This window comes from Carcharhinus amblyrhynchos, chromosome 4 (assembly GCF_965287045.1).
Source record: "Carcharhinus amblyrhynchos chromosome 4, sCarAmb.v2.hapA, whole genome shotgun sequence".
In the NCBI taxonomy this organism is placed as follows: Eukaryota; Metazoa; Chordata; class Chondrichthyes; order Carcharhiniformes; family Carcharhinidae; genus Carcharhinus; species Carcharhinus amblyrhynchos.
In genome coordinates, this window is record NC_137327.1 from 57927668 (window position 1) to 57951720 (window position 24053).

Here is a 24053-nt window from a genome sequence, read left to right on the forward strand (position 1 = left end):
TAGTCATGGCACAAATCAATTCCTGCCTCCCAGACTGCCTGGATCCATTACAGTTCACCTACCATCGCAACAGGTCCATAGCAGATGCCACCTCCCTGGCACTGCCCTGAACGCTGGAGCACCTCGATAACTTAGACACCTATGTCAGACTCCTATTTATCAACTACAGCTCAGCCTTCAACACCATTATTCCTATGAAACTCATCTCCAAGCTCTTTGGCCTGGGCCTCGGCTCCTCCCTCTGCAACTGGACCCTGAACTTCCTAACCCACAGATTGTAATCATGAAGGATAGGCAACAACACCTCCTCCACGATCATCCTCAACACTGGTGCCCCACAAGGCTGTGTTCTCAGCTCTTCACTATATTCTTTATATAACTATGACTGTGTGGCCAAATTCCCCTCCAACTCAATTTTCGAGTTTGCTGATGACACCACCATAGTAGGTCGGATCTCATACAATGATGAGGCAGAATACAGGAAAGAGATAGAAAACCTGGTGAACTGGTGAAATGTCAATAATCTCTCCCTCAATGTCAACAAAATGAAGGAGATTGTCATCTATTTCGGGAAATGTAAAGGAGAACACGCCCCTGTTTACATCAATGGCGATGAAGTAGAAATGGTGACGGCTTCAAGGTTTTAGGTGTCCAGATCCTGGTCCCCACATGTCAATACTATAGTTAAGAAAGCCCACCAACGCCTCTACTTTCTCAGAATATTAAGGAAATTTGGCATGTCCTCTACGACTTACTAACTTTTACAGATGCACCATAGAAAGCATTCTTTCTGGTTATATCAGTGCTTGGTATGGCTATTGCTCTATCCAAGATCACAAGAAACTACAAAAGGCCATGAATGTAACCCAGTCCATCATGCAAACTAGTCTCCCATCCATTGATACTTCCTGCTGCCTTGGAAAAGCAGCCAGCATAATTAAGGACCCTATGCACCCCAGACATACTCTCTTCCACCTTCTTCCATCGGGAAAAAGATACAAAAGTCTGAGGGCATGTACCAACCAACTCAAGGACAGCTTTTTCCCTGTTGCCATCAAACCTACTTTGCATTTAGTTGATCTTTCCCTACACCTTAGCTATGACTGACACTGTATCTGCACTTTCTCCTTTCCTTCTCTATGTGTGGCAAGCTTTGTCTGTAGAGCGCACAAGAAACAACACTTGTTAATACATGTGACAATAATAAATCAAATCAAATCAAATCAAAAGGCTGATGACATAAAGGGCTGCTAAAGTTAACTAAGTTTCTTATAAAATTACAATATTTTTCCACCTTTGCAAAAGTTGTCTGGGCAATAGGCTACCTGGCACAACCCTGACTGTGCCCAAACCTGAAGATGACCACTGGGGCAAAATACATGAAAACAGCTCATGCCGATGATAGCGTTGTGAGGAGAAGTTAGCACATGCAAGATATTCTTTTATTACCAACTCATGCTAAGTCCTAGATAATTTTACAAGGTCAGCTAATGCTCACTGCACAAAATTAGTTCATAAGGGGAGCTTACAGTTTGGAAGGGAATCAAGAGCTAGGTTGGAATCCCCCTTCCATCCCTCCACCCGCTCCCAGGGCAAGTTTTCCACTATTGGCCACTGTGGGATCTCTGATCCTGACGAATTCCATGCTGTTTTGCATCGCTCGCCCAACCCACCACTGAGGAACCTGCGGCAGGGATCAATTTTGGCAGGACCAGAAGAGTGCCCCAGGGGTCGGTGCTGGGGCCTCAGCTATTTACCATTTATATAGATGATCTGGAGGAGGGAACCAGGTGTATGGTGTCGAAATTTGCTGATGACACCAAGATTGGTGGAACGGCAAATTGTGCGGAGGGTGTGGAGAGTCTGCAGAAGGATCTAGATAGGCTGGGCGAATGGGCCAGGAACTGGCAAATGGAATTTAATGTTGGCAAGTGTGAGGTGGTCCACTTTGGTAGGAATAATGGTAGGAAGGACTATTACTTACGTGGCGAAAAGCTGCAGCAGGCGACGGTGCAGAGGGACCTCGGGGTCCTTGTGCATGAGTCGCAAAAACCCAGCCTGCAGGTGCAGCAGGTGGCCAGGAAGGCGAATGGGATGCAGGCCTTCATAGCGAGGGGGATTGAATATAAAAGTAGGGAGGTCTTGCTGCAGCTGTATAGGGCACTGGTGAGGCCGCAGCTGGAGTACTGTGTGCAGTTTTGGTCGCCGCACTTATGCAAGGATATTTTGGCCTTGGATGGAGTGCAGAGGAGGTTCACTAGGCTGATTCTGGAGTTGAGGGGGTTGAACTATGAGGAGAGGCTGAATAAACTAGGCTTGTACTCGTTAGAGTTTAGAAGAATGAGGGGAGATCTCATTGAGACGTATAAGATGATGAATGGGATGGATAGGATAGAGGTGGAGAGACTCTTCCCGCTCAGAAAGGACAGTAGGACTAGGGGGCACAGCCTCAGGATAAAGGGGGGGCGGTTTAGAACGGAGTTGAAGAGGAACTTCTTCACTCAAAGGGTGGTGAATCTCTGGAATTCTCTGCCCATTGAAGTGGTGGAAGCTGCCTCGCTCAATATTTTTAAGACGCGGGTTGATAGGTTTTTGATAGGCAAGGGGATTAAGGGTTATGGGGAGAGGGCGGGAATGTGGAACTGAGCCACGACAGATCAGCCATGATCTTATTGAACGGCGGGGCAGGCTCGAGGGGCTGGATGGCCTACTCCTGCTCCTATTTCTTATGTTCTTATGTTCTTATCCTGCCCCGTGTCATAAAAATGGTCAACCACAGCCGGGATTGTCCGATCTCGTTCACCTTGCCACTGCGGTCAATGAGAATGGAGAATTTGGCGCTTAGCCAAAACTCTGTTCACTGCAGTGGGACCGGATAAACCAGCCGCGGGTGAGGTCGGAGAATCCTGGCCGACAGGAAGGACAGCAACATCCACCCATCTTTCTTGCTCCTTTTAATTCTGCTCTCTTCAACCCGATTCCATAGAGAAACATTCTTTTAGTTTTTATGGCTGAGCCAGATTAAACTAAAAACAAAATAGCATTTAAAAAAAATCAATAACTGGAGCTCCCAACTGAACCATGAGAAACGCAGTGATAAAAATTCAAATATGCTTTCCAGAATTCAATTTAATTCCAGATAAATGGATGTGTCAATAGACCGTGTTATTAATAGATCACAAAGAATTTCCGCTCACCCCTCAGAAGGTCATCATAATAGTGTGGAATCCTGTTACACAGAAACATATGATCAATGGACCTAATCAAACCTCTGTCACACCTAACTTTTTCCAATTCCACCCCCTTCCTCCCCTCCTGATTGAATACACTTCCACAGGAGCTGAGGGTCACTCAGTACTCGGAATATAATCATAGAATCATACAATTCCTACAATGCAGAAGGAGGCCATCTGACCCATCGAGTCTGCACGGACCCTCCAACAGAGCATCTATCTTACCCAGACTCTTAACCATAACCCCACATATGTACCCCACTAATCACCCTAAACTACACATCTTTGGGTGCTAAGAGGTAATTTAGCATGGCCAATCCACCTAACCTACACAACTTGGACTGTGGGGGGAACCATAGAACTGGAGGAAACCGATGCAGACAGGGGGACAACATGCAAACTCCATACGGACAGTCACTCAAGACGGGAATTGAACCTGGGTCTCTGGTGCTGTGTGGCAGTAGTGTTAACCACTGTGCTGCCCATGCTCCACGTGTGAGGCAAAATGGTAAATACGGCAAAGCCATCTAGCCACATGGACCATTAGCTTGATCCCCAAACCTTTCCTTATTCACAGTTCACATGTAGAGATCATTATTCCAATTTGAAAAGCTTTTTCCATCTTCCTGAAAGAGGGGGTAGAATTTTACAAGATTTTTTTCTAAGTGTTGGGCGGGTGTGAAACTGGGAGAATTCCAGATCTGTTTTTTGGGTGCATTTTGAGGCCCAATCTTATGCACTCTGTCTTTAAAATTTTGCACAAGTCCATTTCTTGCTACAGAGGCAGTGGAAAGGGCTTAACACACCCTACAGCCTGTAGAGGGAAGTATTGTGCATGTGTAGATCTCTGATGTTGCACAGGCACATTAACAGTAGCAGGGGTCTGACAGACAAAGAGAGCTGTCAGGCTCCTGCTACTGTAGGTGGACACAAGGAGCACCCCCTCCCTTGAGATGCAGCCCCTGCCATCAGACCGATTGTGGACCAATTATGGACCTCCTCCCTTCCCCACCGATCGTGGCCCCGCCTTCACCAACCACATGCAAAATGGTAGTGGGCCCCCTCCCCCACAGGCCCCTCCCACATTGGCCCTTCCCTGCCACAGGCCCCACTTACTGGCGCTGCCCCCCACACAGACCCTGTCCACCCACAAGCCCTGCGCTCCTCATAGCCCCCACCCCTTGGCACTGCTCAGTGGGCATTGCCCAGGTGCCCAGTGGGCACTGCCGAAGGGTCACCTCTGTCTTGCCCTCGGCCTCCCCAGGGGGCCTCTATGGCCTCCAGTTCCACCGATGTGGCCAAGTCAACTGTTCTCTGATGATGGGAGCAGGTATTTTCCTCGCCAGAGAGAAGCTGTTCAAGCAAGGCCATAAAGACAAGCAGGCCTGAACGACTGAGCACCAGGCTCGCTAAACAATTCAAAACCCTACTTTAATAAATTTGAATAAACTAACCAGCCTCTCACCCATGTCCAGCAAGAGGCTGACTGCACTGGAATCCGGGTGTTGTAAAATCACGCCAGTTGCAAAACCAGAGCCATTTGTGCTAGCTGCTTTACACCCGACTTTTCAGCATTTCCTGCCTCAAAATGGCAGTAAAACTTTATCTAGGGAGTTCCATGCACAAAATGGGATTAAGTTGGTGTTTTAAAAGACGCATCTCAAAAAGCAACAATTATTTTGAATATTGCTGACACAGAAGGAGGTTTTGTGGCACTGTGGGTAGCATCCTTGCCTCTGAGCTAGAAGTTCTGGCTTCAATTCGCACACCAGGACCTGATGGCCAAAGTACATCCTGCTCCCAAACAGGCGAAGCATCAACCTGTCAAAACGTCCAACACACTCCGATGGCAGGTGGCCAGGGTGGGAGGGATTCCTGATCAGTCATATGATAGACAGGACCTTGGAGCCTTCACCATCATTATTTGTACCTCCAATTACATCATACACGTAAATACCACAGCAATCAAAGCAGATACTGTCGTAGAGAGAGCAACTGAGTTAACGTTTCGAGTCCAATGAGCCTAACTGACCCAGTGTCAGACTAATGATGAGGTGGTTTAATCAAGAATGGATCTAAGGCCTATTACTAAGGCCCAAGAGTTAAAATAGCCCAGGCCTCAGTCCTGCAGCAGTGGTGAGTTATCAACGTTCACAGGGTTATAACTAATGTCATTGCCTTTAAATCAATAATCAATTAAAGCTTTATTTGCCTCAGGGGTTTCACAGGGGTTATGCTATCCTAACTGATATGTGCAGTAAGGAAGCTTAGTCTGGACAAGCATTTTTATGAAATTCCCTCCAAGTGACATCCGCTGACTTTTTATGAACACGGATCTGTTGAGTGGAGTCTGACAGGAAACAATTCCTTCACGGTTCTGTGAACAGTTCAAAGAAAATGTTAGAGTTGATCTTGCACACAGTAATTAGCGCTTGGTGAGGCTGGCTGGTGCTCTGATAGCAATGTAAAAACCTGTCTGCTGGAGGGGAGATGATCCATCACAAAGTTATCCCAAAGAAGAAACCGTATTTTCTTTTGCGTACAAACAAAGTCAGAGCGGGAGTGCAGTGAGTTGGAACTTTGCCCTTTCATCTCTGAGACCAAGCTCAAATTCAGCTCAAAGAGATTAAATCAAAGTCTCGGCTTGGTCTCAACACTGTTTGGATTGAGCGCAAGTCCACAGTATAAAATTGCTGTTTATTCTGCACCAACTGGCACTAGATTGGCAATTACAGAGGCCACAAGAACAGCTGGTAAAGAAATTAAAACATTCACATTGCAAGCACGGGCAAGAACAACAGGCCTTTCAGCGACATCCTAATGGACAAGCTGTACTGTTATACATTACCCACATTTTTAATCTCTTCCAAGACAGAAAAGCTTGAAACATTCACCTTACCATCTGAAGCTAAACTCCAAAGATGTCAATCTGTCTTGTCCAGTAAAACTATATTATATTCATAACTTTACACACAGACTGATCCCTCATGTGGAAGCTTCTGGAGCTGTCTTTTATTTGTTTAAAATGGACATTGATAAACAGTTAAGATGGCTGCCGGGTGGGTCACACAGGCCATTAAGCTTCTGGAAAGTTCCAAACAGAATAACCATGGGATGGGTCAGGGGAGGGGAGGGGAGGGGGTGGGGGGGCAAATTGGAGGGGGGGTGTTGCCAGCAGAGGCCCTCCCGTGGAATCAATATATCAAGATAAATGTTATCTGTAGAATTCACACCCATGATTGTTCAAAGCTTACTCAAAACACAAGAGTACAAGAACTCCGAGGCTTTATATCTTCAAGTTGGCAGCTCAACAAAGGAAAGCTGACAAGACAGTAGCGAGGTGGCGCAGTGGTTAGCAGTGCTGCCTCACAGTGCCAGGGACCTGGGTTTAATTCCAGCCTCAGGCCATTGTCTGTGTGGAGTTTGCATGTTCTCCTTGTGTCTGCATGGGTTTCCACTGGATGCACCGGTTTCTTCCCACAGTCCAAAGATGTCAGGTTAGGTGGATTGGCCATGTCAAATTGACCCTAGTGTCAGGGGGGTTGGTAGGGTATTTATGTGGGGCTACAGGAGTAGGGCCTGGGTGGGATTGTTGTCAGTACAGACATGATGGGCTGAATATCTACCTTTTGTACTAGAACATAGAACCGTACTGTGCAGTGCAGGACCTTCAGCCCTCGATGTTGTGCCGAGCTTTGTCCAAAACCAAGATCAAGCTATCCCACTCCCTATCATTCTGGTGTGCTCCATGTGCCTATCCAATAACTGCTTGAAAGTTCCTAAAGTGTCCAACTCCACTATCACAGCAGGCAGTCCATTCCACACCCCAAACACTCTCTGAGTAAAGGACCTACCTCGGACATCCCTCCTATATCTCCCACCATGAATCTTATAGTTATGCCCCCTTGTAACAGCTATATCCACCCGAGGAAATAGTCTCTGAATGTTGACTCTATCTATCCCCCTCATCATCTTATAAATCTCTATTAAGTTGCCTCTCGTCCTCCTCCGCTCTAAAGAGAAAAACCCCAGCTCTCTCAACCTTTCCTCATAAGACCTACCCTCCAAACCAGGCAGCATCCTGGTAAATCTCCCCTGCACTTTCTCCAATGCTTCCGCCTCCTTCTTATAGCGAGGTGATCAGAACTGAACACAATATTCCAAATGTGGTCTCACCAACGTCCGGTATAGTTGCACCATAACCCCACGGCTCTTAAACTTAAACCCTCTGTTAATGAACGCTAACACGCTATAGGCCTTCTTCATGGTTCTATCCACTTGAGTGGCAACCTTCAGAGATCTGTTGATATGAACCCCAAGATCTCTCTGTTCCTCCACACTCTTCAGAACTCTGTCGTTGACCCTGTAATCCACATTCAAATTTGTTCTACCAAAAGAACATAAGAACATAAGAAATAGGAGCAGGAGTAGGCCATCTAGCCCTTTGAGCCTGCCCCGCCATTCGATAAGATCATGGCTGATCTGTCGTGGCTCAGTTCCACATTCCCGCCCTCTCCCCATAACCCTTAATCCCCTCTCTTATCAAAAACCCATCAACCCGCGTCTTAAAAATATTTAGCGAGGTAGCCTAAAAGGAATCACCTCGCACTTATCAGAGTTAAACTCCATCCGCCATTTTTCAGCCCAGCTCTGCATCCTAACAATGTCTCTCTGCAGCTGACAATAGCCCTCCACCTCATCCACTGCTCCACCAACCTTGATGTCATCAGCAAATTTACTAACCCACCCTTTCGTGCCCCCCTCCTCCAAGTCATTGATAAAAATCACAAATAGCAGAGGACCTAGCACTGATCCCTGTGGTACGTCGCTGGTAACTGGTCTCCAGTCTGAAAATTTTCTATCCACCGCTACCCTCAGTCTTCTATGATACAGCCAGTTACTTATCCAGTTGGCCAAATTTCCCTCTATCCCAAATCTCCTTACTTTCTTCATGAGCCTACCATGGGGAATCTTATCAAACACCTCACTAAAATCCATGTATACAACATCAACTCCTCGACCTTCATCTACACACTTAGTTACCTCCTCAAAGAATTCAATCAAATTTGTGAGGAAAGACTTACCCTTCACGAATCCGTGCTGACTATCTCGGATTAAGCTGCATCTTTCCAAATCGTCATAAATCCTATCCTTCAGGACCTTTTCCATTAAACTACCGAACACCGAAGTAAGACCAATCGGCTTATAATTATAAGGGCCATTCCTATTTCCTTTCTTGAAGAGAGGAACAACATTCACCTCTCTCTAATACTCTGGCATAATCCCCGTAGACAGGAAGGACTCAAAGATCAAAGCCAAAGGCTCTGCAATCTCATCCCTTGCCGCCCAAAAGTATCCTAGGATATATCCCATCTGGCCCAGGGGACTTATCGACCCTCAGGTTTTTCAAAATTGCAAATACATCTTCCCTCAGAACATCTACCTCCTCCAGCCTATCAGTCTGTATCACACTCTCATCCTCAAAAACATGGCCCCTCTCCTTGGTGAGCACTGAAGAAAAGTATTCATTCAACGCCTCTCCTATCTCTTCTGATTCCATGCACAAGTTCCCACTACTACCCTTGACCTTCTCACCTCACCTTAATCATTCTTTTATTTCTCACATAACAGTAAAAAGCCTTGGGGTTTTCCTTGATCCAACCCACCAAGGACTTCTCATGCCCCCTCCTAGCTCTCCTAAGCCCTTTTTTTTAGCTCATTCCTTGCTACCTTGTAACCCTCAAGCGACCCAACTGAACCTTGTTTTTTCATCCTTACATATGCTTCCTTTTCCCTCTTGACAAGACATTCAACCTCCTTTGTGAACCATGGTTCCCTCACTCAGCCATTTCCTCCCTGCCTGACAGGAACATACCTATCAAAGACACGCAGTATTTGTTTCTTGAACAAGTTCCACTTTTCATATGTGCCTTCCTCTGACAGTTTCTGTTCCCATCTTATGCTCCCTAATTCTTGCCTAATCACATCATAATTACCACTTCCCCAATTATAAACCTTGCCCTGCTACTTGGCCCTATCCCTCACCATTGCAATAATGAAAGACACTAAAGCGTGGTCACTGTCTCCAAAGTGCTCTCCCACAAACAAATCTAACACTTGGCCCTGTTCACTACCCAGTACCAAGTCCAATGTGACCCACTCTTGTTGGCCTATCCACATATTGTATCAGGAAACCCTCCTGCACACACTGTACAAAGTAGGGATTCTATGATTCTGAAACCACTTATCCATCTGTTAGTTGTGAAAACCAACTTCTATCTTCAATTGTATGTCGTGATCCTTTAGCTTTAAGCCATTCTGGGTGTAAAATGGTCATTGAGCATGTGACCAATACTGGCTTTGGATAGTAAGACCCTTTATTACCCTAAGACCCAGAAGAGACCTGGGCAGGTTGCAGAAGAACACTGACAAGACAACAGCTGCAGAAAAGACTATGCTGTCTTTTAAGAGCCATCAGTGATCAGTCATTCTGAGAACTAAACTCAAAAACTAGCTGCAATTCACCAAGCAATCAAAGTATGTAACGTGTTCCAATTTCAAAGTACACCTGTCAAACAACCTCCAAGATATTTGAGTACAAAAAAACTTCACTACCTGCTATGAACCTTTCATTTTAAAAAGACTCTCATTTCAACTTTATGGTCATCAAATCCATTTGAGAAACCACCAATCTGTCACTTGGAAGGTCACAAATTGTCAAACAGCCACCATTTTAACTAATGCAATAGAAGTGCACTACCTTTACCTGTACCCAATTTTTGTGTGTGTGTGTGTGTGTGTGTGTGTGTGTGTGTGTGTGTGTGTGTGTGTGTGTGTGTGTGTGTGTGTGTGTGTGTGTGTGTGTGTGTGTGTGTGTGTGTGCAAATGTGTGATGTTGCATTAGTTGGGGTAAGAATGTGAGAATGAATAATCTTTATTTTAAAAGCACGAAAGCTTGCTGCAGAATTATTTAATTGAAATACATACAGTAAAAGAAGGTACATCTCTTTTCTTAGGAAGATCTCAGTGCAGTGCTAAGTTGTGATATAAATAAGTGGATAGTCATGTAGAATCAGTTTGGGTTGAAATCATGAATAGCAGAGGAAGGAAGATAAGGATGGGAATAGTCTATAGACCCCCAAAACCTCACCTCTCAAGAAGACAGCCTATAAATAGGGAAATATCAAGGATACTTTTGAAGGGAACTGCATTTATCATGAGAGATTTTAATCTGAATATTGATTAGACAAACAAAACCAACAAGGGTATGATAGAACCCCTACAAGCCCAATGAGCCTGCACTGGCACAATCCCATCCAGGTTCTATCCCTGTAACGCCACATATTTATCCTGCAAATCTCCCTGACACTAAATGACAACTGGGCATGGCCAGTCAACCTAACCTGCACACATTTGGACTGTGGGAGGAAACCGGAGCACCCAGAGAAAACCCACACAGACATAGGGAGAACGTGCAAACTCCATACAGTGACCTGAGGCCAGAATCGAAACTGGGTCCCTGGCACTGTGAGGCAGCAGTGCTAACAACTCTGCTATGGAGTAGTATGGAAGAAGAATTTGTGGAGTGTATCAGGCATTTTTTTTAGATCAGTACATTGTGAAACCTACTGTGAATGGGCTACTTTAGATTTGGTTTTGTATAATGAAGAAGGATTAATAAGAGATCTTAGTGGGTAGTGATCGACAATATGATAGAATTGTAGATATAGTCTGAGGGTGAATGCCATAGGTCTTTAACCAGTTTCTTCAACTTAAAAAAGGGCAATTATAATGGTATGAACATAAGAACATAAGAAATAGGAGCAGGAGTAGGCCATCTAGCCCTTCGAGCCTGCCCTGCCACTCAATAAGATCATGGCTGATCTGAAGTGGCTCAGTTCCACTTTCCTGCTTTCTCCCCATAACCCTTAATTCCCTTGTCTGCCAAAAACCTATCTACCTGTGACTTAAATATATTTAGCGAGGTAGCCTCCACCCCTTCAACGGGCAGGGAATTCCAGAGATTCACCACCCTTTGAGTGAAGAATTTCCTCCTCAACTCCGTTCTAAACTGCGCCCCCTCCCCCTTATCTTGAGGCTGTGCTCTCTAGTCCTGCTGTCCTTTCTGAGCGGGAAGAATCTCTCTACCCCTACCCTATCCATCCCTTTCATTATCTTACATGTCTCTATAAGATACCCCCTCATCCTTCTAAACTCCAACGAGTACAGACCCAGTCTATTTAGTCTCTCTTCATAGTCCAACCCCCTCATCTCCGGAGGGAGGAGTTGTCTAAGATGAACTGGATAAACAAACTAAGATACAAGTCAGCAGATGGGCAGTGGCAGATATTCAAACAGCTGGTCCAAAATGCTCAGCAGGAGTTTATTCCAATCAAAAAGAGGGATTCCATGAAGAAGAGGCAAAATCCATGGTTAGCAAAGGAGGTCAGGAATGATGTTAAATTGAGAAGTAGGATAGTGACTACGAGCATACTGGAGGCAGAAAGTGTGACAGACATTAGTTACAGGGAGGTTGTCATACCACAGGTTCAGTCAGGTGATCGCCAGGAGAGGCAGGCAGATAGTGCAGGAGTCTCCTGTGGCTATTCCCCCTTCAAGCAGGTATACCATTTTGGATGCTGTTGCGGGGGGTAGCCTGTCAGGAGAGATACCATCAGTAGCCAGGCATGTGACACCACATCTAATTCTGCTGTGGGAAAGGGTTGGGCAAAGAGCAAGTGAGAGTAGGAATAGGAGGATTAGGCAGGTGAATACCTGGCTTGAGAGATGGTGCAGGGGCCAGGGATTTAGATTTTTGGATCATTGGGTTCTTTTCTGGGGAAGAGCTGATCTATTCAAGAGGGATGGGTTACATTTGAACTGGAGGGGTCTAACATCCTGGCGGGGAGATTTACTAGAGCCACTTGGAAGAGTTTAAACTAGTTTGGCAGGGGGTGGGATCCAAAGCAATAGGGAGACAGAAGAGAAGTTTGAGGACAGCACAGAAGTTAAAGAGAGCACATTAATTAGTAAAGGCAGTTTCAGTAATCCTAGTACCAAGCAGATCAGACAGAAGCAAGACAGAGAGCAAGGGAACTCCAGATTAAATTGTATTTATTTCAATGACAAGCAAGGCAGATGAACTCAGGACATTGATGGGTATGTGGGACTGGGATATTATAGCAATTACTAAAACATGGCTAAGGAAGGGACAGGACTGGCAGCTCAATATCCCAGGGTACAGATGCTGCAGGAAAGAGAGAACAGAATGTAAGAGAGGAGGGGGAGTTGCACTTTTGATTAGGGAAAGCATCACAGCCGTACCAAGAGGGGATATATCCGAGGGTTTGGGCCATTGAGTCTATATGGGTAGAACTGAGAAATAAGAAGGGGGAAATCACTTTGATAGGGTTGTACGAGAGGCTCCCAAATAGTCAGGGGGGAATTGAGGAGCAAATATGTAAGGAGATTGCAGATAGCACCAAGAAAAATAGGGTGGCAATAGCTGGAGATTTTATTTTTCCCAACATTGGCTGGGCCAGCCGTAGTGATAGAGGGTTGGGTGGAGAGAAATTTTTTGAGTTTATTCAGGAAGAATTTCTCATTTAGTATATGGATGGCTGACTAGAGAGGGGGCAAAACTTGACCTCCTCTTGGGAAATAAGGAAGGGAAGGTGACAGAATTATTAGTGGGGGATCACTTTGGGACCAGTGACCATAATTCTAGTGGTTTTAAGATAGCTGTGGAGAATGATAGGTCTTATCCCAAAAGTTAATATTATAAATTGGGGCAAGGCCAATTTTGATGGTATCAGGTAGGAACTTTCAAAAGTTAATTGGGGGAGTCTGTGGGAAGGAAAAGGGACGTATGGTAAGCGGCATGCTTTCAAAAGTGTGTTAACCAGGATTCAGGGTAAACACATTCCTCTTAGAGTGGAGAGCAAGGCTGGCAGAAGTTGGGAAGCTTGGATGACTCAGGATATTGAGGCACTGGTCAAGAAGAAGAAAGAGGCACATGACATTCATAGGCTGCTGGGAACAAGTGAATCTCTTGAAGAGTATAGGGGGGGGCGTAGGAGTAGAGTTAAGAGAGAAATCAGGAGGGCAAAAAGGGGACATGAAATTGTTTTGGCAGATAAGGCAAAGGAGAATCCAAAGAGCTTCTACAAATACATAATGGGCAAAAGAGTAACAAGGGAGAGAGTAGGGCCTCTTAAGGATCAACAAGGTCTTCTATGTGCAGATCCACAAGAGAGGGGTGAGATCTTAAATGAATATTTCTCATCAGTATTTACTACTGAGAAAAGCATGGATGTTAGGGAATTTGGAGAATTAAATATTGTTGTCTTGAGGAGTATACATATTATAGAGAAGGAGGTGCTGGAAGTCTTAAAGCATCAAGGTAGATAAATCTGCAGGATCTGATGAGATATATCCTAGGACGTTGTGGGAGGCTAGGGAGAAAATTGTGGGTTCCCTAGCTGAAATATTTGAATCATTGATAGCCACGGGAGAGGTACCTGAAGATTGGAGAGTGGCAAATGTTGTGCCTTTGTTTAAAAAGGGCTGCAGAGAAAAGCCTGGGAACCACAGGCCAGTTAGACTCACATTTGTGGTGGGTAAATTGTTAGAAGGTATTTTAAGAGACAGGATCTACAGGCATTTAGAGATACAAGGATTGATTAAGGACAGTCAGCATGGCTTTGTGAGTAGAAAATCATGTCTCACAAATTTAATTGAGTATTTTGAAGGGGTAACCAAGAAGGTAGATGAGGGTAGTGCAGTTGATGTTATCTACATGGACTTTAACAAAACCTTTGTCAAGGCAGTGCATGGTAAGTTGTTACATAAAGTTAAATCTCATGGGATCCAGGATGAGGTGTTTAAATGGACACAAAATTGGCTTCTTGACAGAAGCCAGAGAGTGGTTGTAGAGGGTTGTGTTTCAAACTGGAGGTCTGTGACCAGCGGTGTGGCTCAGGCATCAGTGCTGGGCCCACTGTTACTTGTCATAAATATTAATGATTTGGATGAGAATATAGGGACCATGGTTAGTAAGTTTGCAGGTGACACCAAGATTAGTGGCATGGTGGACACTGAGAAGGTTATCTCTAATTGCAGCAGGATCTTAATCAATTGGGCCAGTGAGCTGACAAATGGCAGATGGAGTTTAATTTAGATACATTGGTAGATTGAACCAGGGCAGAACTTACTCAGTTAATGGTAGGGAATTGGGGAGAGTTACAGAACAAATAGATCTAGGGGTATATGTTCATAACACCTTGCAAGTGGAGTCACAGGTGGACTGAGTGGTGAAGAAGGCATTCGGCATGCTAGGTTTCATTGGTCAGAACGTTGAATACAGGAGTTGGGACATTTTGTTGAAGTTGTACAAGACATTGGTAAGGCCACAGTTGGAATACTATGTGCAATTCTGGTCACCTTATTATAGAAAGGATATTATTAAACTAGAAAAAGTGCAGAAAAGATTTATTAGGATATTACCGGGACTTGGTGGATTGAGTTATAAGGAGAGGCTGAATAGACTGGGATTTTTTTCTCTGGAGCATAGGAGGCTGAGGGGTGACCTTATAGAGGTCTATAAAATAATGAAAGGCATAGACAAGGTAGATAGTCAATATCTATGTCAAAGATAGGGAAGTCTAAAACTTTTCTCCGAAAAGGGAGAAAGTCAAAGGCAGGTAACTATAGGCCACTTAGTTCAACGTCTATTATTGGCAAGATGCTGGAGTCAATAATCAAAGAGGAAATAGCTAATCATTTAAGAAAGCAGAATATAATCACACCTAGTCAATTTGGTTTTAGAAAATTTTAATCATGTTTGACAAATTTGTTCAGTTTCTTTGAGGATGTAACAGGGAGAGTAGATAGAGGGGAACCTATAGATGTATTTAGATTTCCAAAAGGCATTTGACAAGGTTCCACATAACAAGCTGGTGCATAAAGTAAAAGCCCTGGAATTGGAGGAAGTGTGTTAGCATGGATTGAAAACTGGCTGTTGCGTAGAAAACAGAGTTAGAATAAATAGGTCCTTTTCACACTGGAAAGATGTAACGAGTGTAGCACCACAGGGATCAGCTCTTGGCCTGCAATTTTTCACCATTTACATCAATGTCCTAGAGGAAGTAAAAGTATGTAAGGTTTACAAATTTGGCAATGATATAGGGCAGGTTGTGATCAGGATATTGTGATTCTGCACCGGGATATAGATTGACTGGGGAACTGGGTGAAAACCTGAAAATGTGCTGGAAGTTTGCCGCCATCCCCACCCGGAATCAGGGCGAACGCAGCTCAGAGAATGGAATTCTCCGCTGGCCTTGAGCGAGATTTTATGAGCCTCGCCCATGGGAGTTTGTAAAATACTGGCCATGGAGTTTAATGTGAGGTCATGCACTTCCTGGCCCATTCGCCCAGCCTATCTAGATCCTTCTGCAGACTCTCCACACCCTCCGCACAATTTGCCGTTCCCCCAATCTTGGTGTCATCAGCAAATTTCGACACCCTACACTCGGTTCCCTCCTCCAGATCATCTATATAAATGGTAAAAAGCTGAGGCCCCAGCACCGACCCCTGGGGCACTCCACTAGTCACCATCCACCAATCCGAATAGCACCCATTAACCCCCACTCTCTGCCTCCTATTTGACAACCAGTCCTCCATCCACGCTAACACCCTACCCCCAACTCCATGCCCCCTGACCTTCTTCAATAACCTCTTGTGAGGTACCTTGTCAAATGCCTTCTGAAAATCAAGAAAGACCACATCCACCGGCTCTCCTCTATCCACCGCCCTAGACACATCCTCATAGAACTCCAATAAGTTTGTCAGACACGACTTCCCCTTAATGAAACCGTGCTGCGTCTGCTCTATCAAGCAATTCCCCTCAAGATGCCTCGCTATTTCCTCCTTGATGACAGATTCTAACATTTTACCTACAACAAACGTTAAACTAACCGGCCTATAATTCCCTGCCTTTTGCCTGCCACCCTTCTTAAACAACAGCGTAACATTAGCCGTTTTCCAATCTTCTGGCACTTCCCCGGAATCCAGCGACGTTTGGAAAATAACCACCAAGGCATCCACTATCACCCCCGCCATTTCTTTCAGAACCCTTGGATGCATTCCATCCGGTCCTGGGGACTTGTCCACAATCAGTCCCTCCAGTCTGTCGAGCACCGCCTCTCTAGTAACAATAATGTCATTGAGACCCTCCAGTCCTACCACCTTTCCATCGCTAACACCCGGCAAATTATTCACGTCCTCCTCCGTGAAGACCGAAACAAAAAAGTTATTCAGGGCCTCAGCCATTTCCCCATCCCCTACCACTAAGTCCCCCCTCTCATCCTCTAAGGGTCCAACGTTCACCCTAGCCAGCCTCTTCCTTTTTATATATTTATAAAAACTCTTGCTATCCTTTTTTATATTAAGCGCTAGCCCAGCTTCATAGTTTCTCCTACCCTTCTTTATCAACTTCTTTGTCAATCTTTGTTGACATTTAAACCTCTCCCAATCCTCTTCTCACCCACTACTCTTAGCTACGCTAAATGCCTCCGCTTTTAATTTAACACTTTCCTTCACCTCCTTCATTATCCACAGCTTAATACCTCTCCTCCTATGATCCTTTTTAACCATTGGAATAAATTTCTGCTGAGCACCAAGAAAGATCTCCCTAAAGATCCTCCACTGCTCCTCAGCAGACCTACCTTCCAATGCGCTCCCCCAGTCAACATTCGCCAATTCTTCTCTCATCCTACCGTACTCCCCTCTGTTCAAACAAAGGACGCGTGTCCGGGAACCCACTTTCTCCTCCTCCATCTGCACCAGAAACTCCACCATACAATGATCACTCTCCCCAAGAGGATCCTTCACCACAAGGTCCCTAATTCTACCCGCCTCATTACATAACACCAGATCCAAGATAACTAGAATGAGGGGAGATCTCATTGAGACATATAAGATGATGAATGGGATGGATAGGATAGAGGTGGAGAGACTCTTCCCGCTCAGAAAGGACAGTAGGACTAGGGGGCACAGCCTCAAGATAAAGGGGGGGTGGTTTAGAACGGAGTTGAGGAGGAACTTCTTCACTCAAAGGGTGGTGAATCTCTGGAATTCTCTGCCCGTTGAAGTGGTGGAGGCTGCCTCGCTAAATATTTTTAAGACGCGGGTTGATGGGTTTTTGATAAGCGAGGGGATTAAGGGTTATGGGGAGAGGGCGGGAATGTGGAACTGAGACACGACAGATCAGCCATGATCTTATTGAATGGTGGGGCAGGCTCGAAGGGCTAGATGGCCTACTCCTGCTCCTATTTCTTACGTTCTTATGAATCAAAAGGCAGAATGTTATCTAAATGGAGAGAGTCTGCCAGTGTGTGAAGTACGGAGGCATCTAGATGTTCTAGTGCATGAACCACAAAAAGGTAGCAGGCAGGTCCAACAAATCGTTAAGGAGGCAAATAACATTTTGGCCTTTATTGCAAAAGGGTTGGAGTTTAAAAGCTTTTGGGAGGTTTTGTTGCAATTGTATAGGGTGTTGGTAAAGCCTCACCTGGAATAATGCACACAGTTTTGGTCTCCTTACCTCAAAAAGGATATGGTAATATTAGAGGCAGGCCAAAGGAGGTTCACCAGGCTAATTCCTGGGATGAGAGGGTTGTCCTATCAAGAGAGACTAAATAGTCTGGATCTGTATTCCTTAGAGTTTAGAAGATTGAGGGCGTGACCTTATTCAAATGTATATGATCCCGAGAGGAGCTTGACAGGGTGGGCAGTGAGATGTTTTCACTAATGGGAGAGTCTTGAACAAGGGGATATAGCTACAAGATAAAGGGCTGGTTATTTAAAACTGAGGTGCACAGAAATTTCTTCTCACAGGAGGTGGTGAATCACTTGGAACTCTCTGCTGCAAAGGATGGTGGAGGCTGGATCATTAGAAATAATTATAGTGGAGCTGGATAAATATTTGATAGATCGCGGAATAGAGGGCTATAGGGAAATGGCCCAGAAAAGGAGCTGAGGCTGGCATTGATTAGTCATGATTGTATTGAACGGCAGAGCAGGCTTGAAGAGCCTGGTAGCTTCCTGTTTCTCTTCCTTGTGTTCTTGTGTGTTCATATAAAATATACTGATTGTGCTCTGTAAGAGATCACATACATTCTGCCTGTGACAAATATGATGCTGAATTTACATTAAAGTGCTGTGGATGAAAGAACAGTCAAGTATACACTAAACCCCTGAAGCTGTTATTGAGTCAGATATTGGTCCTGCTTTCTTTATAGACGTCAATTAGGGAAGAATTCCCATTCAATCTTTAGGAGCTGAGCTAACAATACAGGGTTTATAACAACAAAGCTTCAAACAACTAGTAGGAGAATATTATTGAAAAACATCTTGAATCAGTAAGAAAGGAACACTCAAAAGCTGGAATATGAAGGCCAGGATCAGCCCAACAACCATTAAAATGCACAAGCAAGCTGAAATTAAAAAGGCAGATCTTAAACAGTTACCAGTGAAGAGGCTGAATAGCTTGAAGACGGTGCAGGGATATTCTAAAATAGATTAAAAGGCATATTAGATCTGCAAAGAAGACACTTGAGATTACAATTAGAGGTTTTAGGCATAAAATTGAAAAGTTCTTCCAGCATATTTTCATCAGCAAGAGAGCAGTTAGACAGGAGGTTAGAACTTCAAAGTATAAGAATGCCAGATGAAAATAAGCTATGATTGTTGAAATATTGAATATGTCTACAAATATGTATGAGCTAGAGAAAATATTAAATCAGGCATGAGTGCTATGGAACACATTAACAAACAACTGTGGCTCAATGTGTCTGTGTTTCCTAAACAAGTTTCAATGCGGTTTCTACTTTCAGCAGCCCTTCCCTGTCCAACAAATAGTGTTCGGTCAGCAGAGCCACACAGCAATAGTATTGACATCGGTGTATTATGGCCTGTTATGTGGATACACAGGCAGATGGAGGCTCCGTCTTCAGTTGCAGGAGGGATGGGAACTGAGGATTTTCAATCTGGGAATGGGACCATGAAATAAACCGAACATGAACATCTGCGCTGTAATGTTCTATGTTCTATGAACATGAACGCACCACAGGGTTAGTTGCTTCATTGTTGGTTGTTTTCCTTAGAGAATGAAAGCTGAGGGGTAACGTGATTGAGTCGTACAATGTTATGAGGGACACAGATGGGAGAGATGGGAGGGCCCCTTAGTAGATGGGTCAATAACCAGGGAGCATAGATTAAAGGTGAGGGACAGGAGATTTAGATAGGATTTGAGGGAAAGCTTTTTCACCGAGAGGGTGATGGGAATATCAAGGTAAGGAAGTCTTGTTACAACGATACAAGGTATTGGTGAGACTGCACCTGAAATATTGTGCACAACTTTGGTCCCCATATTTGAGGAAAGATTTAGTGGCATTGGAAGCAATTCAGAGGATGTTCACTTGTTCGGTTCCAGAGAAGAGGTTCGTTGTGTCAAGAGAGATTGAACAGTTTAGGCCTATAGTCTCTGGAATTTAGAAAAATGAGGGGAGATCAAATTGACGTATTCAAGATGATAAAAGATATGGATAAAATAAACATGGAGCAGATGCTTCCACTGCTGGGACATCCTAGAATGAGGAGTCATACTCTTAGGATAAGGGGTAACAAATTTAAAACAGAGTTGAGGGGAAACTATTTCTCCCAAAGGGTTGTGAATCTGTGGAATTCGCTACCCCAAAGTGCAGTGGATGCTGGGACAGTGAGTAAATTTAAGGAGGCGATAGACAGATTTTTAATTGTAATGGGTTGAAAGGTCATGGAGGGAAGGCAGGAAAATGGGAATGAGGAGCATATCAGTCATGATGGAATGGCAGAGTGGACTTGATGGACCGAATGGCCTAATTCTGCTCCTATATCTTATGAACTTATTAATCTGGAAGTCAGCGCCTGAGAGTTTTAAGTTTATTTATTAGTGTCACAAGTAGGCTCACATTAGTACTGTGTAATTAAGTGGTGGTAGAGGCAGGAACCCTCACAACACTTAAGAAGAAGTTAGATGAGCACTTTAAATACCCTAGCATACAAGACTATGGAGCAAGTGTTGAAAATTGGATTTAGAATAGATAGACACTCGATGGCTGGCACAGGCAGGATGGGCTGAAGGGTCTCTTTCTGCATTATGATTGTATGACTATAACTGTCAGTCAGTTAGTGTTCGTGATGCTTCCACAACACTCTGGGGTACAGAATCCCAAAGGTTTGCTGTCTTTTTAGGTAAGAAATTGCTCCTAATTTCAGCCGACCCCTTACCTTGCCAGGGGAAACATCCGTTGTGCATCTACTCTGTTGAACCCGCTAAGAATTTTGTACATTTCAATGAAATCACCTCTCATTCTTCTGAACATCAGAGAATACTAGAATAGAAAATACACTAGAGGACGGCACAGTGGTTATCACTGCTGTCTCACAATAGCAGGGACATGAGTTCAATTCCGACCTCAGGTTATTAGGACATAGAACATAGAACACTACAGCACAACAGGCCCTTCAGCCCACAAGTTGCGCCGATCATTTCCATGCCTACCAAGCCATAGAACTATCTGCAACTTCCAATCCCATTAAATCCCATGTACTCATCCAGAAGTCTTCTAAAAGACCCCAGCGAGTTTGCCTCTACCACCACCGATGGCAGCCGATTCCACTCACTTACCACCCTCTGAGTGAAAAACTTACCCCTCTGAACTTGCTCCCCAGCACCTTAAACCTGTGTCCTCTCTTAGCGACAATTTCAGCCTTGGGAAATAGCCTCCAAGAATCCACCCTATCGATACCTCTCAACATCTTATAAACCTCTATCAGGTCACCTCTCATCCTTCATCTCTCCAAGGAGAAAAGACCGAGCTCCTTCAACCTATCCTCATAAGGCATGCCACCCAATCCAGGCAACATCCTTGTAAATCTCCTCTGCACCCTCTCAATAGCTTCTACATCCCTCCTATAATGAGGCAACCAGAACTGCGCACAATACTCCAAGTGGGGTCTGACAAGGGTCTTATAAAGTTGCAGCATTACCTCCCAACTCCTAAACTCAATTCCTTGATTAATGAAGGCCAGTACACCATACGCCTTCTTGGCCACATCCTTCATCTGTGAGGCCAATTTAAGAGTCCTATGGACCCAGACCCCAAGGTCCTTCTGCTCTTCAACACTGCTAAAACTCCTCCCCTTGACATTGTACTCCTTCATCCCATTGGACCTGCCAAAATGGACCACTACACATTTATCCGTATTGAAGTCCATCTGCCACTTCTCCGCCCAGTCTTGCTTCCTATCTATGTCACGCTGCAACTTCTGACATCCCTCCAGACTATCCACAACGCCACCGACCTTCATGTTGTCGGTGAACTTACTAACCCATCCCCCCACTTCCTCATCCAGGTTATTTATGAAAATGAAAACAGCAAGGGTCCTGGAACAGATCCCTGGGCCACTCCACTGGTGACCATCCTCCATGCAGAAAAAGACCCATCCACAACCACTCTTTGTCTTCTGCAGGCAAGCCAGTTCTGGATCCACAAGGCCAAAGCCCCTTAGATCCCATGCCCTCTCACCTTCTCAAGAAGTCTTGCATGGGGAACCTTAACAAACGCCTTGCTGAAGTCCATGTAAACCACATCCACCGCTTTTCCTTCGTCAATGTGTTCAGTCACATTTTCAAAGAACTCAACTAGGCTTGTAAGGCATGACCTGCCCTTGACAAAGCCGTGCTGACTACTTTTGATCATACTAAACTTCTCTAAATGCTCATAAATCCTGTCCCTCAGAATCCTCTCCATCAACTTACCAACCACCGAGGTTAGACTCACCGGTTGGTAATTTCCCGGGCTATCCCTGTTCCCTTTCTTGAAAATAGGAGTCACATCCGCAATCCTCCAATTCTCTGAAACCTCTCCCGTCTCCATCGACGACGCAAAGATCATTGCCAGGGGCTCTGCAATCACTTCCCTCACCTCCCACAGTAACCTGGGGTACATCCCATCCAGTCCCAGCGACTTATCTATCTTGATAGAATTTAAAAGTACTAACACATCCTCTTTCTTAATGTCCACATACTCAATCTTTTCAGTCCGCCTCAACCCTGTAGTGCAACCTCCCAGACCACTTTCCACCGAGAATACCGAGGCAAAGTATTCATTAAGCACCTCTGCCATTTCTTCCGGTTCCACACAGACTTTTCCCCCTTCACCTTTTATAGGTCCTATCCTTTCACTTCTCATCCTTTTGCTCTTCACATATTTGTCGAACGCCTTGGGATTCTCTTTAATCTTACCCACCAAGGCCTTCTCATGACCCCTCCTGGCTCTCCTAATTTCCTTTTTAAGCTCCTTGCTACAAGCTGCATACTCCTCTAGATCCTTAACCTCTCCTATCTCTCTGAACCTTTTGTACGCCTTTCTTTTCTTCCTGACTTGGTTCACCACAACCTTCGTGCACCATGGTTCCGGCGGCCTACCAAAACCTCCCTGTCTCATCGGAACGTTGTCGTGCAGAGCTCCAGACAAACATTCCTTGAAAAACCGCCACCTTCCTTCGGTACTTTTCCCCAAGAACATCTCCTTCCAGTTTACTCATCAAAAGTAATTTGGAATTTGCACATTCTCTTCGTGTCTGCATAGGTTTACTCCAGGTGCTCTGGTTTCCTCCTGCAGTCCAAAGATGTGTGGGTTAGGTTGACTGGCCATGCTAAATTAACCCTAGTGTCAAGGGGATTCGCAGAGTAAATGTGATGGCTTATGGGAATAGGGCCTGGGTGGGATGGTGGTCAGTGCAGACTCAATGGGCCGAATGGCCTCCTTATGCACTGTAGAGATTCTATGGTTCTATGTAAGGGCTTTTTGGCAGCAAAACATTTGTTACTTTCTTTACCCTGAAGGAGAAGGTGTGTTGAAAAGAAGAAAATAAATGGGTAAGCAAAAGAAATAGGAACAAATAAATGCAGGAAACAAGATGGATATAGCAAGTTCAAAAACAGCAGGGGGAAATAGAAAAAAAAAGCATTAAAAAAATACATAATGAAAGAAATTGAATGGGAAATAAGACAGCTTGTGGAATTTAAATTGAATGAATAAAAGCTGGAATTGAAAACTCGTCTCAGTGACAGTGACCATAAAATCATTGTTGATTGTTGTGAAAACCCATCTGGTTCATTAATGTCCTTTAGGGAAGGAAATCTGCTGTCCTTACCTGGTGTGGGCTACGTTTGACTCCAGACCCACAGCAAAATGTGGTTGCCTTCTGAAATGTTCTACAAGCCACTCAGCTCAAGGGCAGTTAGGGATGGGCAACATCTACTGGCCCAGCCAGTGACACCCACATCCCATGAGAAAATAAAGGAAAAGAAAGAAAGATGGAATGTGAGATTTAAGCACACGAGTTGCAAGGAGGAGATTGTAAAAACTGGGATTCTTTATTCCACCGGCATTACATCTTTATAAACATTAATGGAAGAGTTTAGATCAGAGAAATGAATTATTTGCAATGGGCATTCATTGTTGTGTTCCAGACCCACTGTTGGCATCTTAATACCTGACCTCTGAACCCCGAGTAGCAGAATAGTGAAGCTCCTCCTGCTGCTAATTTTCCATGATCACATGATCCAGGTTACCTGGAGGGCAGCACGGTGGCACAGTTGTTAGCACTACTGCCTTACAGTGCCAGGGATCTGAGTTCGATTCCCGTCTGTGTGGAATTTGCATGTTCTACCCTGTCTGCATAGGTTTCCTCCCACAGTCCAAAGATGTG